This window comes from Trachemys scripta, chromosome 4 (genome assembly GCF_013100865.1).
Source record: "Trachemys scripta elegans isolate TJP31775 chromosome 4, CAS_Tse_1.0, whole genome shotgun sequence".
Classification (NCBI taxonomy): Eukaryota; Metazoa; Chordata; order Testudines; family Emydidae; genus Trachemys; species Trachemys scripta.
Genome location: NC_048301.1, coordinates 55,109,375 through 55,129,352, shown reverse-complemented (window position 1 = coordinate 55,129,352; position 19,978 = coordinate 55,109,375).

The following is a 19,978-nucleotide window of genomic DNA, read 5'->3' as shown; positions in this document are numbered from 1 at the left end:
AAGTCAGTGGCTCATACTCCTCAATGGTTGTCATCACACAAAAATATGATAATTGCAGCAAAATGCATGAATATATGTCTAAATGAACACATAGTATAGATGAACACCATACATAGTTAAAAGCAACAAGAAATGGGCCAAGTGTGGGGAAAATTAAACCCTTGCATTACCTAGTTTACAGTCTGGAGGAATTTTATAAACAATATTCAGCTACAATACCTGTAATAGGTATGGCATTGCCTAAGTGGTGAATTGAAAAATCATTTGTTTCCTATTAGTTATGGCATTCACTATTCAAGATGGATTGTACAGTTATAGCCCAGTTCATTATACTTTTTGTTGCCATCATTCTATAGCTGTTTTAAAGTAATTTGCACCTTTAAAATATATCAGGCAACAAATTGTGACTCATGTAAATCATTTTGATTTATTTCCCAGAATTGTAGTATTCACCAACTATTCAGCTTCTGTTCATTTATCTTACTTAAAATGTGTTCTCCAAAACAACTCCACTATAATATCATTCTCATGAGGGTCTGGACTCCAAAGGGCATGAAAGACAAGCCAATCAGACATTACACCAAGCATACAATTACAGTATGCGTCCCAACAAACTCCAGCAAATCATACCACGCATTACACTGGACTCCTGCATATCTGAAATGCAGTTATCCAAACCACCTACCTGCTGTAATCACAGTTTTGTACAATGCGTGGGTGCACAGCATTCAGCCTGCTGAGATCTATTTCATGACTCCCAATGCATACCAGATTCCAGACTGGCAGATTACTATATCTGTGTTCTGCTGCCTGCTTGTCACAGTGAATAAGTGGTTTAATATACAGTTATAGGGATTGGGATTGGTTAAAAAAAGAATAAGCAGCATGTATCTCAATGAACTTTTATTTATCCCCAACCTGGGATATCTGAACAATCTGCAGTTTCAAATGTTTTGGATATGCACCTATTCAGTATAATAATTAACATTCTTACAGGGATTCATAAAATAAGAAGCAAAATAATTGTCCTTAGCCTAATTTTTATTGGAAGAGAAAGTCAAGTATAGAGTGTGTAATATACTCTCACTTTCTGATGTGCAATCCAGGGGTTGTGTCTCTGCCTGCCCCATAACTCCGATTGCCTCTCAGTGTTCTGCGGTTCTAGCACCCTTGTCTGGATGCTCCCAGCCAGCAAACATGCATTGAGTGTCTGTGCGTTAAGCAGCTCTGACTCAACCACTCTGATTCCAGCAGCCTGCTTGTTACACCACTGCCACACTTTGGCCAACATAAACCTTGGTTAACGTGGCAAGATGATCCCAACACCCCTCCTGACCCAAATTTTCCCAAAACCATGTGCTCTGCAATGTCCATCCCTCTCCTAGACCATTTAAAGAGATAGTAAGATTTGTCTTTTTCCTTTAACGATGCAATACCTAGCAGCTTACCACATTAACTGGAGTTAACGTTCACTTTAAATCAAACACAGCACTAGGTTGGTTTAAATTAAAAGTAAAACAAATTTATTATCAAAAAGATGTAGGATTTTAAGTGAGTTCAAGTATAAAAGAGAGTGTTGGAAATAGTTACAAGCAAATAAAAGTGAAAAATGCTTTCTAGAGGCTAAGACTTGAACAAAGGCTGTAGTTTGTTTTGTTAAGGTGGTTTCCTTTTCAATCTACCTTCCAGCAACATGGCTGATCACCCGTCCTGGCCAGGATCTCCCACACAGTCCAAAGTGCTCTGTTCCCTTATCTTCTTAGGTGAAAAGATAACTCGGAGTTCTTTGCCCTTCTCTTTTACAGACCTTTGAAATGGATTCTTTTGAAAGCTACTTCCCAAACTAAAATTCATTCAAGCTATGAGGAAGGCAACACGAAGCCTCCTGGTGAAGGGACTTTCATGCCAGTTTCTCCCCTCTCCTCTCGCTGGTGTTTGCTAAAATTCAAATTGATTCGTTTCCTGCAATCTCCCCCTACCATGATGCTGAGTGGTTCCCTTGTTGACTTGATGGTCCTGTTTACCGTCTATGTGAATTGCATTCCCATTGCCTCTTAATGTACATTGGAAATACTTTCGAGGTTGCAGAATCACATTCCTTTGTCAAGGGTTGGATAACTTCAGCCCTGCCTAACAGACACACTTTGATAATTTAATTTCCAAAATGTTAATCATTTTGAATTTGTGCTCTATACATACACCATACAATTATATTAATGATCAGTACGTTATGTAAAATATCAATAGAAAGCTAATGACATCTTTTAGATACAGGTTATGACATTAGTGAGTTGAGTATACTGGACTGGTGAGGCCTGCAGAAACTTACTAGCAAATACCAGTGAGCCCCTTGCCCTCTTGCATTAGGATGCGGTTAGGGTCACATATACAAAGGCCATATCACCAGTATTCTTTTTTCTGGATGCTTTTTCCGGGTACCATCTTCTTCAGTGTTAGTAGATTTCACTTTCAATTGGTTTGGTAATTTTTGAACAATATTACACACACATAAAACTACATTAAAAGAATGTTAAGGTGGTAAAGTCAAGTACTCAAAAGTTAGGATATGCCAGCATTCATGTTGTCTGTGTAACCTTAATTTTGTCCTGTTCATATGTGTTATGGTACAATCTTTAATTACATGATCATTTATTATTATTTCAGAGTACTTAGCATTTTATAGCACTTTGTCTGTTCAAAGCACAGCTCCCGTTGGCTTCAGTTGCAGTTGTGAGTGTTCAGCACTTCTGCAAATCAGACTCCAGAGTCTCAAGTCAATCACCTAGTAAATGAGGGACACACAGTTAGTGGCCACCAGTGAAAAGTTTGGTATTAGTGACTTGCTAAGCATTATACAGGAACTCTGTGACAGAGGCAGGGATAGAATCCTGTTCTCCATGGGAGCATTCAACTGCCTTAACTATGAGATCTTCTTTTCTCTTCCTTAGTCACCTGCCTCATTCACTGCACACCTTCCAACTTCTGCAACAGGTGAGACAGGGGTCCAGAAACAAGTCTCCTTCAATATACAACCATGATTCATCCCCAGATCAGGTTCATCCTGTGTACTGACTAAGGCAGGGGTCTTGTGGAAAATATAGAACATGATCATGTAATTAAAGACCATACCATAATGCATATACACAAAGAGGCAAAATTAAGGTTGTATTAATTCTATCATTTCCTAACTTTTGAGTACTTGACATTGCAAGCATAACATTTTAATATAGTTTTTGTGTGTGTAATTGCCTAGGTTTTTAAAAAATAAACTAGAAAAAAAATTCAATCATGAGGCATCATATGGACCCAACATAGATCATCAGCAGGGTTGGAACCTTTAGATCCACCACATAGACGTCTGCCTCTTGAACTAACAGAGAAATTTATAGCAGTCGTAGGTTGTCATCCTTTATGAGGACCAGCACTAGTAGGAATGAGACATACACTTTGCCAGTGGGTTTCCCAGATATTTGTTGATAGCAGAGAAATGGTAAGAATCAGGAATTCTGGAGGAGAGTGTGCTCTAATGGACACAGACACTGATGCCCCTGTTTCTCTCAAGCCTGACCCCCTTCTTCCATGTTCTCTCCAGACTGCCCCTTGGACAGTCCTGTGTCTCTTCGCTCCCCACAGCTTCTCATCCCAGTTCCAGTCTCCTTGCCCAGCCGGTCCCAATATCCACCCACCCCCGCTCTCAGTCTTCTTGCCCAAGGTCTTTGTCCCAATCTACTCCCTCTGTGGCTCACTGTCCATTTAGCTCTTGTCCCCTCTAGATTTCAGTCAATTCCTTCTCCTCCATGCTGCCTGGGCATCAGCAGGGTGGGGTCACTGAAAGCACAGAGAGACAGTCCCCCCACTTTCAGTTCCAGTGCCCAGTGCCTCCCTGGCCTACAGCAGCCAGGAGAAACAATCACAAGGAAAGTCCTGTTCATTTTCTGCAGCCTCAGGCTGGAGCATGTTCAGTCCAGATGGAATCTCTGAAGAATTTAGCTGCCAATCTAACAGGTCTCTACTGTGCATGTGTGAAATACAGTTTTTCAAAGACTCATAACTTTATCAAATCTGAGTAGTTTTTCACAGGGTTGGCGAAAGGCGCATACTTGAAATCAGGGCAATGCCCCTGCCAAATTTCAAGTTACTGCTCCAAATCAGGGGGGCACTAGAGCGTCTCAGTGAAAAGACTGTAAGGGATTTTTTTTAAATGGGCAATTATTTTTCACTAATTTCATTCACAGAAACAGCAGAACCAATTTTTGCTGAAACTTTCCCAGAAAAAAGTCAGCCTGAGGCAGACACCCAGCAAGGAAAAGGCCAGGCTAAATAGTTAAAGTTTGGCAAAGATCTAAGCAACTAAAATCAGGGCCTTGTAATGGGAAGTGTCAAGCTATCTTAACTATAGGTATTGCTACCAGCTCCACCTATAATAAATAAATAGATACTAAATCAAAGGCATTGCTAATATTTTTAAATGTACGTTTTTATTTGAAGTTTAAAACATATTTTTAAATTCTTTCCACACTGAATTGTTCTTGGGTTTCTCAAAATAGAGAAAAATAATCAAGTCAGGAAATATTCTTTCACATTTCTGACAAAATGGGTCAGATTCTCTCTTACAATCCACCTTTTTTTATGCTGCTCTGGCACCAAGAGGCCAGAACTGAGCAGATCTCCCCAGATGAGAATTCTTCCAGCATGGGGATCCCTCAGTTGGAACAGAGCCAGAATAGCCAGGACTTGCAGGAGTGAAAGGTTGCATGGCTTCAGCACTGCCATTCTCTGGCTGTTGTCAGTTGATAGACCATCCCTTGAGGGCCATTATCAACTGGCATATTATAGCGAGCAGCCCTGAGGCAGCTCTAAACTAACAGAACAGTATAGAGCTAGCCGCAATATCAGGGCACCACAGTCAACTCTTTTGCATCTTATCCCCTATGCACAGCAAAGACTGGGCACAGCAGAGAACCTGGCCCAACATGCGCATTTAAAATTGAGTACCACTCAACAAATGTGAGTACTAAACTGTTCCCACATTCAGAACAAGCTAATGAAAACAAAACATTTTCTTGCACTGGTATAAACTTCAGAATGAAATTCATTGCTGGTGTAACTGTTAACTTCAATGGAGTTACACCAAAGACTGAACTTTGCCCAGTGAGTTTTAAGCATGTCTAATTTACTGTATTATAATTCAAAGGCAAATAGACACGTTGACACTTGTATAACAATGTTGGAGCTGCATACCAGTTGGACAATAATGACACTGTTAGTATTATATTTTCAAGACATTGCACGCAAGATGCACAGAATCCACCTAAATTAACCCATTAAGCTTTTTCTCTTGCCTTATATTATTGAATTCAAGTCATTCCATAACGCAGAAAACTTTGTCGGTCCCTTTGGTTGAGCAATGTGTAAAATTCCCTCCCTGACTAGTTGCTTTATTACATTCTTTGTTGTATACAAGTTCTCTTTTAAGGAAATATGAAGAAATGGTTTTCAAGAGAATATTTTCAAATTAGCTATATTCCCTATACACACCAGCAGAAATGTTAGGGCCCAAATCTTTGTGTAGATTGACAGGTAAGGAGGTATAAAGATGGCTTTAAACCCTATCTAAACTCCCATTCTCTTGTAGCTGTCCTGATACTGGGTAACCCCAGCATAATCAAAAATGCCTAACAGCTACCTAAGGCCCCAGGAGCATGCTCCAGTAGCTGGGGATCACTAGCCAGGGATCACAAGGAAAGCAAACCTTGCCCTCTTTTTCTTGCCATGTCCCTGGTGCTTGTTACCAGGTGTGGGATGGAAAAGGAGTCAATAATGTGGCTAAACACCACCCAAGAATTCCACCACACAAGGGGAATCTTTCAGTGGCCAGCTAAGTGGCTTTAATGCTGTTTGCACTGATGGAATGGTACAACGTTGCTCTGTTGGACCAGAAGATTGTAGCCTCAGTGTTCTATGTTTCAAATAAAACCAATGAACTTAACACTTTGGGTCACCACGCATGTTCTAAGAAAGGTTGTAACGTTGCTCTTGCAATGTTTAGAATTTACAGGTATTTAGTGCTGAATGACCAGATACTTAGCAGTGAACTTGTGAAGGTTCTGCTTGCACATTCAGATTATTAATCAGAATTAAAACAGCCAGCCTCTTCATTGTGAAAATTCTTTCCAGACATTTAAACTTTTACAGCTTTGCCTTAAATGAAACCTGTACAAGATTATCCAGCAATCAAAAAATGCACCATGTTGTACAATAGTATAAAAACTTTTTCTATAAAAAATATTGATCATTTTTCATAGAATCAATCTGGGATGTGCTGTCTTATCTGCATAACTTATATTGAGACAGAGCCTCAGTCTTTAATAGATTGTTAATAAATGAAGAACATAAATATATTAATAATAATGTGTTAGTAATATATACCATATATAAAAACCTCATTCCACATTTTTGTTTGCTTTATTTCAGTTAAAAGAATTGAAGTGGGGAGCGATTTTTTTCCCATTGAGCAACTGAAAACAGAATCTCTGTCTTTTCCATTTCTGCCCCACCATGTCGTTGCGATGTTTTGGACATGTGTAAAAAATAGTTACATATTGGCATTAGGAAATCATCTCAAATTAGTTCATACAAATTGTATGTGCGGGTTATAATAAAGAAATGTGTGTTCTTATTCATAAACCATGAAAGACCCATTTAGTTCAACACCTTGTGGATAACGAAGGGATAACCAGGGAGGAATGTGTCTAACACAGTAGGCATACACCTCAACTACTTTTTTGTCAGAGATTTTTCATTGATACACATCCTATACTACAAAGCTTCTTCTCTCTAGACACCACCAGGTGCAATATGCTGCTGCCTTTATGTTCACATGTAAAAAGAAGCACAATCACATCCACCTCCTTTCTCAAACAACCTCACTAGTTCCCCCCCGTTGCTCCAGAACCTGATTCAAATAAGCTTGATTGATCCTATAGGCATCTACTGTGCCATTTGCATCCACAGGAGCAACAGCAACCAAGTGGAATCCATTGTGGGGGAAGGCAGGCAACAGCCCTCTGCTGCAGGAGAGAAGCTTTATGGTCTGGCAGAGACTCCACTAAGGAATTCAGGAGCTGGATTGGTGTTATTCATCAGACAGAGTGCCCATTTGCTTTGGCTCAGGTAGAACAGGGGTTGCAGATGATGAGTGCTGCTGTGCCCCTAATAAAGTTACACTTGATTTCACTGGAGGCTGCATGAAGCTTGGCTTCTGCTTGTAGAAAGTACACCAGGCTCCTGGTTTATAAAACCCTGAAAGGATTTTTTTTTATCTTACCTCATCAGCATGGTCATATCATAATCCTCTCCCTGCTCCTTCTGCCCTGTTCTATGTCCCTCCTCTGCAGCGCTTACCCTGTGGAATGCCCTTGCTATACATGTTTGCCTTAGCACTCTTCATCTCATTTCAAATCTCAGCTCAAAGACTATCTTAATCTCCCTCTCCTTCTGCTATTGTTCACCTCCATAATAGTATTATGTAGCTCTGGAAGGCATTTTGGGATACAGTTTGCATGAAGAAAATGCACTAAAGTTTTGAACTATATCATCGATATCTTTCAGAGTTACAGCCGTGTTAGTCTGTATCCGCAAAAAGAAGAACAGGAGTACTTGTGGCACCTTAGAGACTAACAAATTTATTAGAGCATAAGCTTTCGTGGACTACAGCCCACTTCTTCGGATGCATATAGAATGGAACATATATTGAGGAGATATATATACACACATACAGAGAGCATAAACAGGTGGGAGTTGTCTTACCAACATAAGACATATCCACATATCTATTCAAGTGACATCATCATAGGACCTAATCACATCAGCCATACCATCAGGGGCTCGTTCACCTGCACATCTACCAATGTGATATATGCCATCATGTGCCAGCAATGCCCCTCTGCCATGTACATTGGCCAAACCGGACAGTCTCTACGCAAAAGAATTAATGGACACAAATCTGACATCAGGAATCAAAATACTCAAAAACCAGTGGGAGAACACTTTAACCTGTCTGGTCATTCAGTGACAGACCTGCGGGTGGCTATATTACAACAGAAAAACTTCAAAAACAGACTCCAAAGAGAGACTGCAGAGCTAGAATTGATATGCAAACTAGACACAATCAACTCCGGTTTGAATAAGGACTGGGAATGGCTGAGCCATTACAGACATTGACTCTATCTCCCCTTGTAAGTACTCTCACACCTATTATCAAACTGTCTGTACTGACCTAGCTTGATAATCACTTCAAAAGTTTTTTTTTTTTTCTCTTAATTAATTGGCCTCTCAGAGTTGGTAAGACAACTCCCACCTGTTTATGCTCTCTGTATGTGTGTATATATATCTCCTCAATATATGTTCCATTCTATATGCATCCGAAGAAGTGGGCTGTAGTCCACGAAAGCTTATGCTCTAATAAATTTGTTAGTCTCTAAGGTGCCACAAGTACTCCTGATCATCGATATCAGCAGTGTGGTTGTCATGATAGTAATGCTAAGACTTTGACCCCCTCTCCTAAAACAGACTAAGAGCTAATTCCAACCACTGACCTCTTTACTTATTTGATTTGTCCTGTCATAATCCTTAAACCACAGTGACATCTAAAGTATAGTAAACACTTTTACTGTATTTTTAAGCGAATGTTGAAGCAGTGTAGCACTGTGAAATGAGAAATGCAAATCGCAGAATATAGGATATATATTTCTTAGCATAGCAATACAGCATGTACACATGCCAGTAGGAATCACAGCAATGTCAGAGGAAATGGGATTTACAACAACTGAAATCTACCATTTAAGGGTAATGCTCAAACTCTGGGCTTACACTGCAGTGTAAACTCAGGCTCAAGCCTAACCCTCCATCCATCTACATACAATCATTCTAACCCACTGCTCAGACACAGGGTCCCAGGACCCCACAGGGGTGACGGGTCCAAGCCTTGGTCAAGCTGAGACCCAAGTTACAAGCCATATTGATTTGCAGTGTAGACACAGTCCCTCTGGACTTGAGCTCTAGGAGTCCACCAAAAGTATCCCACAGATTGATTTTCTTTGTCCTTGGAACAGGCAAGTTTGGTGGACAATCCAGTTTTCCCACACTGCATCACAAACTAAGGGCTAGAGCAGCCACATTTTGGAAGAGCACTAGAAAGTCTAGAATATGGGTGGTTGGACTCAGGCCCACATAATGCAGTGTAGACACTGAAGATGGAGGTTGGGACTTAGGGCTTAACAATTCCTAACCTGGCGTTACAAATGAGTGCAGACACTCAAGCCCTAGGTTTTCAAACCCAGGACCTGCTACCTCAAGTTCTACTAACCCTGGACTTATATTGCAGTGTAGGCATACCCTAAAAGTCTTAGCAGGAGCAGCTCCCAAATTGTCAGACTAATATCACTGCTCTACAGCCAAAATGCTTCTGAAATAAATGTAGTCAAACTTTACTAATTCTGGGTCACTGAGAATGAAAATGATACTTAAAATTGTTGATTGGCTCTAGTTTTCAAGATATGCTATTGGGTCAGTATATACGATCCTTGACTTGGGAATGGCAGAGGATAAGTGAGTTATAAAGGGAAGGTATCTCAATTTAAACCAGAAATGACAAAAATACATCTTTCACTGGATCTATGAATAAATCTATGACTGGGTTTGGACAGTACTTGCTTTTTAGGCAAAACAATGAATGATGCAATCTGAAGCTGTATTGCGTCATCCATGATATGAATTGCATCATGTTATTCCTAGAAGTCATGGATGATGCAATCATAATGAAGCTTACATCACCCTGCTGAACAAATTGCCCTATATCAGCTCTAGAAATCATACAGTGTCGTGCTCTCTTATTTGTCAGTGTTTGATTTTGCACAGGGACACATTTCTGTTTAGCCAAAGTGAGAAGAGATGCCTCGTACCTGTATGAACAGTGCAGATAACTTCTGCTATGTTTGTGGTGCGGTGACTTTTGCATCACAAAAGCGCAGTATAACCACTATGGTTAAGAAAGCCTATCACCTTTATTTTGGCTGCAAAATTGGAGATCAGGACAAAAGGTGGGCCCCACACATATGCTGCAACACTTGTGCAACAAATCTTTGCCAGTGGTTCAACAGAAAAAGGAAATCTATGCCTTTTGCAGTGCCAATGATTTGGAGAGAGCCAACAGATCATACCAGCAATTGTTACTTCTGCATGGTGCCTCCAGTTGGGAAAGGTGTGTCAAAGAAGAAAAAGTGGACTGTGCATTATCCAAACATTCCATCAGCTATACGCCCAGTACCCCACGGAGAAGGACTGCCTGTTCCTGATGCACCAGAATCATTCTCACTTGAGTCAGACGAGGAAGAGGACGAGGATGAAACTTCTGGTCCTGAACCATCAATGTTACAGGACTCACATTTTTCCCATCCTCTTCCTCTGAATCACACCTCATAACACAAGGTGAACTGAATGACCTTGTCAGGGATTTGGAACTACCCAAGAGTAAGACAGAGCTGTTGGGCTCCAGACGACAGCAGTGGAATCTCCTGGCAGGTGATGTTAGGGTTTCCATGTTCCGTGACCGTCAAAAGGATCTTGTCCCATTCTTCTTCATGGAAGGTGATCTTGTAGCTTGCAACAACATCCATGATGTGATGGCAGCCCTCAACATGTTTCACGATTAGTGGAGACTGTTCATTGATTCATCGAAGACGAGTCTTAAAGCTGTTTTACTGCATAATGGCAATGTTTTGCCATCAATTCCAGTTGGTCATGCAGTCCATATGAAGGAAACCTATGACAACATGAAACAACTTTTGAGGTGCATAAACTATGACCAACATCAGTGGCAGCTTCGTGGGGATTTGAAGGTTGTTGCTCTCTTGCTTGGTCTGCAGACTGGATATACGAAGTACTGCTGTTTTCTCTGCGAATGGGATAGTCGTGCAAGAGATTCCCACTACATCAAGAAAGACTGGCCTCTCCGACAGTCACTGGAGCCTGGGAGGAAAAGTATTCAGCATCCACCACTTGTTGAATCAAGGAAGATTTTGTTACCACCCTTACACATCAAGCTGGGTCTAATGAAGAACTTTGTCAAGGCCATTGACAAAACACAAGCAGCTTTCAAGTACCTCTGTGGAAAATTTCCAAGGTTCAGTGAAGCTAAGATAAAGGAAGGTATCTTTGTTGGGCTTCAGATTTGTGAACTTCTTTGAGATGATGCATTTGACCATGCACTGCGTGGCAAGGAAAAGATGGCATGGAAAACCTTCCAGTTAGTGGCAATAAATTTTCTCGGAAACAACAAGGCAGACAACTACAGGTTGTTGGTGGAAAATCTCCTCAAGGCATACAAAAGCCTTGGTTGCAACATGTCACTAGAGATACATTTTTTGCACTCTCATCTAGCTTTTTTTCCACCAAACCGCAGAACAGTGAGCGACGAGCATGGCGAGCGATTTCACCAGGACATTGCAACAATGGAGAAACGCTATCAGGGCAAATGGAGCCCTCAATGCTTGCAGACTGTTGCTGGACAGTGACAAGAGATGCTCCATTTAATGAATACAAGAGACAAGCCAAGAAGCGCCAAGTAGACACTGAATAGGACTAAACTATGTACATAATAGTTTTTTGCCTTTTGTTTCATAATAAATTTTATTTATATAACCCTTTTGCTGATTTTTTAAGTGTTACATAAACAGGACAGATGAAATATTATCATATAAAGCAACCATAAACACATGAAAAGACCTAGGTTTACAATTTATGATTAAAACTCTACTATCTACACAATATACATAGACATAAAATGTAAAAACTTAAATATCTTAGAAACAGTAGCCAATCAGTTGTTTTAATTGTCATATTTGAATTCAGCACATCAAAATACATAATAAATAGCACATTTTATCTCTGACGCAGATGACTTCTCAAAAATTGTAGACCAGTTTATTTATACCCTGATGACGAAGTTGTAGCCCCAGCCGTTGACCAAACAGGCATGGAAAAAGATGTGCTGTTTGACTTGATCTCACAATAATAATAATTAATAATTAATTTGCACTCTCCGGGTGGTGAACAATTGCTTTTTTTCATTTTTCTTAATAGCATTGCCATATAGAAAACAATATTTTTATTAAGCCTTTGTACTCCATCATGGTTTTATGTCCAGACAGGTTATTTCATTAGTCATGTTTTTCAAAGTCCTTTTTCTATCAGCTATTTATTTCAATGCCACTCACTGATTAATCCTAAATATATAATTAAAATTACAGCCAGGGTCCAACTTAAACCTATAAATGCCAAGAAAGTCAGAGTTAAAGCTGCTACTCTGTCCTCGATTCACATTGTGGTGTTATGGTATTAAGGGGGCTCAGAACTGCTTGTGACTTTGTGTAGAACATATTGTGGGACAAATCTTTCTCTTTCCTCTTTACTCCTTTCCCCATTTAATTGAATCCCTGTTGACTTAAAATGGTAAAAATCATCAATCTTGTCATTAAAGGACTTGTTTTCAAAGGGGTACCAGGGAGTTAGCTATACAGGAACTAAATCTTTGATATTTTGGACCTCATTTTTGATATATAGGGTTGTGCATGCATAATTTGCATGTGCAGCAGATATTTTGTGGACATAGGTGGTCATTTCAGTGTGCAAATACTTGATCTTCTATGCAGGTTTGTAGCTTGATTATGCCTTGTAGACATAGTCCCTCACTGTGTGATGCGGAGCCACACTGCCTGTTCAGGAACAGCAGGGGCAGTATACTTCCTAGGCCCCCTGTTGCTACATCCCTTTGTAAGGTGCAATTTACTTCCCATACTGAAAGCATAAGGGGGGGGGACTGAGTGGGGAGGCTGACTCATGGCCTTGCTTCTCCTTCCCTCCCTTAACCTGTCCACCAACCGTTATTGGAGCAGAGCACTGCAGGTGTGCCTGGTTCTTGTTTGGCCTACCTGTGCATCAGAATAAGGCTAGGCTGAATCTGGCCCAGAGTATGAAAGCATGTTTCTGATGCTGAAAGTCAGACCCTCAGTGAATTAAGGACCCATTTCCAGTCACAAACACAAAATGTGCACCCCCACAAAAACATGTCACAAATTGCATAACTATGTGTCGATATGCCTGTTTGTGAGAACAGCCACACAGTTTGTGTGAATGACACACAAATGCAGGTGTCTTTCAGGTGCAATAAATGCACATGTACTTTTTTGCAAGGGTAAACAGCACCTGCTTTTGTACATTGTGTCTGGGTTTGTGCCAAAAATCTTCAGTTGAGACCTGATTCAATGCATACGTTGAACATCAAATATTCATTACATAATTTCCTTTTATTTGATAGTTTTCCAGAAACGTGTGTGTAGAACTTTATTTCACGTCACTTAAGGCCACAGTTTTATGGCTTCTGACACATGAAGGAGGTAAATAATAGTGGCAGATCTACTGAAGAAGTGAAATGGCAGAGGAAAAAAAAGGGAAGATGGAACCATCAGAAATTTCCCTTAATAAAATACAAGATTAACCAGAGCTTTAGCAGTAGCACCCCAAAAATCAAGGAAGTAAGTCAAGTAAGCACCCTTGAAAATATTATTATTTAGAGCTAAAACATGCTTTTAATGACATATTCTTCTGAATCCTGTATCACTGAAGGCCTGATCCTGCTGGTTGTGTCTCCTAAGAGATGCTGGGCATCCCGAACTTCCTTTGAAGTCAGTCTGTCTGTCGGTCACCTATTTAGGCATTTCTCATGTGCCTACACTTGTCATAGTACCTATGCATTAAGGACAGCAGTTAGTGAAGGTCATTTGCTGTCTTGTAATGGAGTATTTGCTCCAGTCCTCCCTTGAATAGGTTGTGTTTCTGTGGATCATTGAGGAGACAATATCTTAGGAGAAAAAGCTCATCAGCTATGTCGTAGCCCTACCAAAGTCTTTAAATCAGTAAACTGCATCCCCAAAAGAGCTGGAGAGCCAAGTTGTCACCAAATGGAGTTGACATCCTGACATTGCTTTGTGTTCCTAGCATCATTTTCATTCATCAATATGAATTAGTAAATAAATACTTTTTTTGCAGTGTTGTTGTAGCTGTGTTGGTCCCAGGATATGAGAGAGACTAGATGGGCGAGGTAATATTTTTATAGATGTTGGTCCAATAAAAGATATTACCTCACCTACTTTGCTTTTCTAAATAATTAATAATAATTTAGCTGTAAAAACATGAACTAATACTCCCAACATCTTCTGAGGAAGTAAAGGTAACAATGGCCTTCTGGAGTCATGGGAATTGAGCCAGGGTTCGAAAAGGTCATAAAGCCAATAAACTATAATACCAGCCCTAAATGGCAACTGCAACCTAGTAGAGCCAATGAAGAAAAACAAATAGAGGCACTTGGGATGGAAGTCAAGGCAGACAATCAGATGAGAGGATTATTCTACCTCTAATTGGACATCTGTCCATAACTACTCTCTCTGAACCTCAGTGGTTTTCTGATCACATGGACCCATCTGATTATCAAAACGGTTCCTTCTAGAGTGGCCTGTTCAGCTGCTGTGGTGCATCTTCCAGCTGACACCTTTGCCTCTGGCACCAGATTGATGTTGTTATTGTTATTATTATATATTATTTGTCTTACCATAGAGACATGACACACAGGAGTGCTGGTTAGAGACTGGTCTTTATTTCCAAGCTCCAGTCACCTAACATGGGTTAGGGTTATCAAAGATTATATTCTTGCCATATAGCAGAAGTCAGTATGCACTGACTCTAGTGGTTACTTTACAGATCTGAAAACTGAGGCAGAAAGAAGTTAAGAGCATGATTTTTAGAAGTGTTGAAGTCTCCTTTGACTTCAATGGGAGTTGTGGTCAACACCTGTGAAAATCAGGCCTTATGAGCTTGGTCCTGCAAGTAAGGGTAGGCAGTAGGGCTGGATGGGAAAAGGCTTTTCTGTCCTGCAAAACAATTTGATATTGAAAAAGTATCCCATTCCAAATCAAGACAAAGAGTCAAAATCTCAAAAATATTCACAAACTGAAAATCCAAAATATTTTTCAGTGCAGGTCAATCAAAATGTTTCAATTTTAACCTTTTTTCCCCTTCTTTTTCTAAACTTTTTTTGTCTAAATTTATTAAGAATTCAAAACAAAAAGTCATTTAGACTCAAAAAGCAAAAATACAAAAAAAATACTTTTCACATTGAAACAGGATGTTTCATTTATTTCAAAACTTTTTTTCCAAAACTGTTTTGAGTCAGAAGATTTGTCAGAAATAACCCTTTTTCATGAGCAGTTTTTTAATTAATCAGCATTTTTAGCAAAAAAAAAAAATGGTTCATCAAAAAATTCCTGACCAGCATCAATGCTAAGTATTCTAGTTCAATTCAGCAAAACATTTAAACACATGCTTAAAATTAAGCAAAAAAGTAGTGCCAATAATAGACATTGGGACTATTCAGATGCATAAAGTTAAGCACATACATAAGTGTTTTCCTGGATCAGGCTACAGTACTCAGAAATGTATAGGAATGAGTCCTTGATGGTGACTTGACTAAGGCCAAAGAGGTAATCAAAACAACAGAATCCTGATAAATTAGGGTAACTCCCAGTCTATCTCCTCCCCCTTTCTTCCTTCTAAGAGAACACATACTAATAGTTCCTGCTGTTTTCCCTCAGTACATGTTTCTTAAACAAAAAAATTGATTTACCTATTTTGCCTTATTTAAAATACCCCACTGGCTGGTTTTCCATGTCTTCTGTCTATTTGATGCAAGTGAAAACCATAAAATGAAGTTGAGTGGGTTTGGCACCTTTAGAAAGTGCAAGGAGGCACTCCTGAACAGCCAGAGGACAGTAGGGCACTGCCATATTATATTTTGTCATTCCAATTTCAACAATAACAATACATATATTAATCACAGGCAGTTTTGACGTTTTGCGTGCAATTAGCATTTCACTACCCCACTCCCCCTCTGTTAGTGAGGAGTGGTTTGCTCCCATTGTGAATTCTTAATTGTGGTGCAAACATGGAGGGTTCTATGATTACACACTTGAAACCATGTGGTGGTTCAGTTGTTCGAAGCAGCTTGGGTTTCTTTGTTTGTTTGTTTGTTTTGTTCCGTGTAGTTCTGCTGTGTTAACTCATGGAAATTGCTCAGGGACAGATTTAAATCGAAACAGACAGTTTCCATTTTTGCTCTGTAACTAAAATGGTAAGATTTGTTTAAAAATGTGCTGTTGCTGGAACGTAAGGCATGTTTGGAATGAGTGTTTACTTTTCGTACTTAGCGTGGTGCCCTTTTGTTAAAATAGGAGGGTTTTCTGTGTAGCAAATCTCCCATGCGGTCGGATGAGTTTCTTTAAATCATGTATAATAATTATGGATTTTGCTATTTTATTCTTTTTTAAATATAGATGTGTGTGCCATTTGATACATGGCTTCAAATATCAACTACGTACTTACCAGTCATTTAAAATCTTCCATGAATTGCAGAGCACACATGTAAATGGTTTCTTGGATTATGCCTTAGCAACTTGAAAATGTTTGTATTTCTTCTGTATTGAGCATATTTTGTTTATCCAAGCAGACAAGCCCTTTATGGTTAATCCTACCCATTTCTGTGACTTGCCTATCTCTTGGGAATTCGGTGCATGGAAGCTATTTGTTCTGTTAATCGGGAGGTTCCTGAATTGTAATCCTTGGTAAAGTACTGGCTTGCTGTCTGACCTTGGCAAGTCACTTGACCCCCTTTTGCCTCAGTCAAACCAGCTGGAAAATTGGGTAAAAAGCAGGACCAGATGCTACATCTGAGATGAGATTTCCTTGAGAAATAATAAAGAAAATTGACAGGGACAGAAAAAGGGACACTTGGACAGAGCTCCTTTATGTACCGTTCTCATTTTTGGTGCTGTTTACATTTTCAGTAGAAAGATTCAGCAAAGTTCATTGTTTGACAAAAGAATTTATATTGTAGGATGAATGGCTGATGCAGCTTTTATGTGAGGATTATGGTTTAACTTATTTAAAAGACCACATAACTTTCTCTATTGGGTGATTTACTATTGCATCATGCTTGGTAAAGGAGGAATAAAATTAAAAAGGGTAAACAAAGGGGTTGACATGGACACCACTTACGACTGAGCCAACTATATATACCATGGACTAGATCAGTGATTTTCAACCTGTGGACTGTGGACCCCTAGCGGTGTATGGACTTTGGTCCGTGAAAGGTTGTCGTTACCATACAACAGTGGTTTTCAACCGGGTTTACAGTCCCGATTTTTGGGTCTTTTTCTTATATAGGCTTCTGTTACCCCCAACCTCCTGTCCGAATTTTTCACACTTGCTGTCTGGTCACCCTACATTAAGCACTCAGCATTTTTGAAAATCAGGCTACTTATTTATATGTCTAAATATGGACCCTGGGCCTAACATTAGGCACTCGTTTTTGAAAACTGTGGCCTTTGTAGTTCATTCAGATCTAAAACTCAAATAAACTCAAGTGGTGAAAGAGAAGCCGAAGTGAAGCCAGCATAAAAGGTCCACAAAATCCTTGAAAGCAGGAACTACCATATTTCACAAAGCTAATTAAAGACGAACCAGTCCTCTGAAACAAAGAAAAGAAATGTACATTTGGTAAAAGTGACCATGAGCGTCTCTAAACTTAGCAATCCTATTTTTCATAGATCTTCTTTTACAATCTCTTCTAACTGGGCCCCTAATATTGGTGACAAATGTTTACATTCCTTTCTTACTAATTCTCTCTGACAAGAAGTTGGCAACCTTACTCATGAAAATCTGTTTTAGTGTTTTATGTCGGCCTCACCCTTAGGGAGAAAAAGTAGCAAGAGGTCTTTGTTTCTTGTGCCATGAAAAATATAGTGAGACAGTACTATTTTGATGCCATAAGCAAAAGCTTCCATTTATTGCTAAACATGAAATGCATTTCAGCAACATTCTAATATTCATGCAGATTACTTTTCCATGCATTAAATAATTTTCTTTACCAGGTAAATGAGAGATATGATATAGCTTTGAATAGCATCACTTTTATTATCGCCTAAGAAGATCTCAGAATTGGTTATTGGTTTCCCATACAGTCCCATTACATCAGTACTGAATAAAGTGTATTCCTATCACCCTTCAACAGCATCACAAAGTCATTAACATGTTTGCATTGCTCAAAGTATCATTCAGGCATTTACAGCAAAACTTTGACCTGGCTTGGCTTCCCTGCAGGAGAGGTGGATTTCACCCACAGTGAGCAGTTATACATAAGTAGCTAGTCATCTGTTCATAGCTCAGTATATCATAAATAAAGTTCAGAAAATGGAATTTCTGTCTTGTGGGAAATTTCAAAATTTCAAATTTCAACATAGGATTAAAAGTCAAAATATTGAAAATTTTAATGGAATAAAAAGTTCAATTTGAAAAAAAATTATTCTGAAATGTCTAAATGAAAAATTTTGACATTTTTGGTCAAACCAAAATGTTTTTCTTCTAAATGTCAACTTTCTCAACATTTTCAAAATGTCAAAGTTTCTAATCCTTATTACCCACTTCATTTCAAGTGGCCTCCTACAACAGGCATTACTCCTTATGTCTAACAATCTATCCCAACTTGTATTTATCTCTAACACTTTGATTTCCTTCCCCAGACCTAAAGAGCTCTGTGTAAGTTCAAAATCTTGTACCTTCTACAACAGAAGTTGGTCCAATGAAAGACCTCACCTACCTTATATCCTGGGACCAACATAGCTATAACAACATGGCAAACAAACTGTTAAAATGTCAGTTCAAAATAAAATGTTTCATTTAGAAGTTTCCTGACCAAAAAAAACCCAGAATATTTATTCAAAAGCAGCATTTTCATGCAAAAAAAAATCTGTTTCAACAAACTCCCAAATTTTGTTAGGAAAACATTTCGCTTGAGAAACGTCAACTAGCTCCAATCATAAGTAACATATTCTTAGGACATTGTTTATTGGAGGGCTTGGGAAGTAGGTTTCGTCCAGCATTTCCTCTCTTGAGTGCTGGTTCCCCTCCAGAAACTCGCAAGCCACTCTCCAGTTTGCATTTTTACCAGTCTTTCCACAGCTGGATAATCTATGTACACAAAAACAAGCACTTCCATCTCACTTAAATGTTTCAAAATAGAGGCTATTATAAGTGTATGTGCTTTAATATTCCAGTTGATTAAAAGTATTATACAGAGAGGAGTCATGCCATTCAACACTATGCTCTTTTCACTTTTCTCCTCCCCTCATTCTTCCATTACACTGCTAGTGGCTCTTACATGCTATTCAAAGATTTGTCCAATGTTAGTTAATGCATGTATTTTCCCAGTGGGTTCTTGGGCCATATGTTTCCATGTGTTTGCAGTATTTTCCTTTCCTCTACTTTACTCATTTTTATCATCTCCCACCTCTTAGCCAATATTACTATACTCAGAAAAGGAGGAAAAACTAGAAGCTTAAAAATGTTGGCATGAAAGCTTTTTCTTTCTATTTCCTGTGTGATGCTTGTGAAATGTTTCATTTTTGTTAACCAAATCCCAGGGCCCAATCCTGTACTCCTAACTCATGCAACTATTGCCAATGATGACTTCAATGATAGAAGTAGAAAAATAATAAAAGACCCTTTGTCAATTTGTGCATCTATTATTGTTTACTTTAGATTTCATTTTTGATACTCTGGTTGCTTGCTTAACTATCAATTACATGTGTGGTAATGAGCAAAATAAAGTACGATTCAGGTGAAAGACCCAGGCCTGTGAAATGTGGAGCATCTTCAACTCTCATTGTCTTCAAATATGAGCTAAGGGTGTTTGGCCTTTTCTCAGGTCAGACTTTAATATTCAGCTTCCCTATCGTTATTGTAATGTGACAATAAACTAAGGATCTTTCTAATCAAATTTACTTTTCACCCATGGCCAAATTCAAAAAACTTT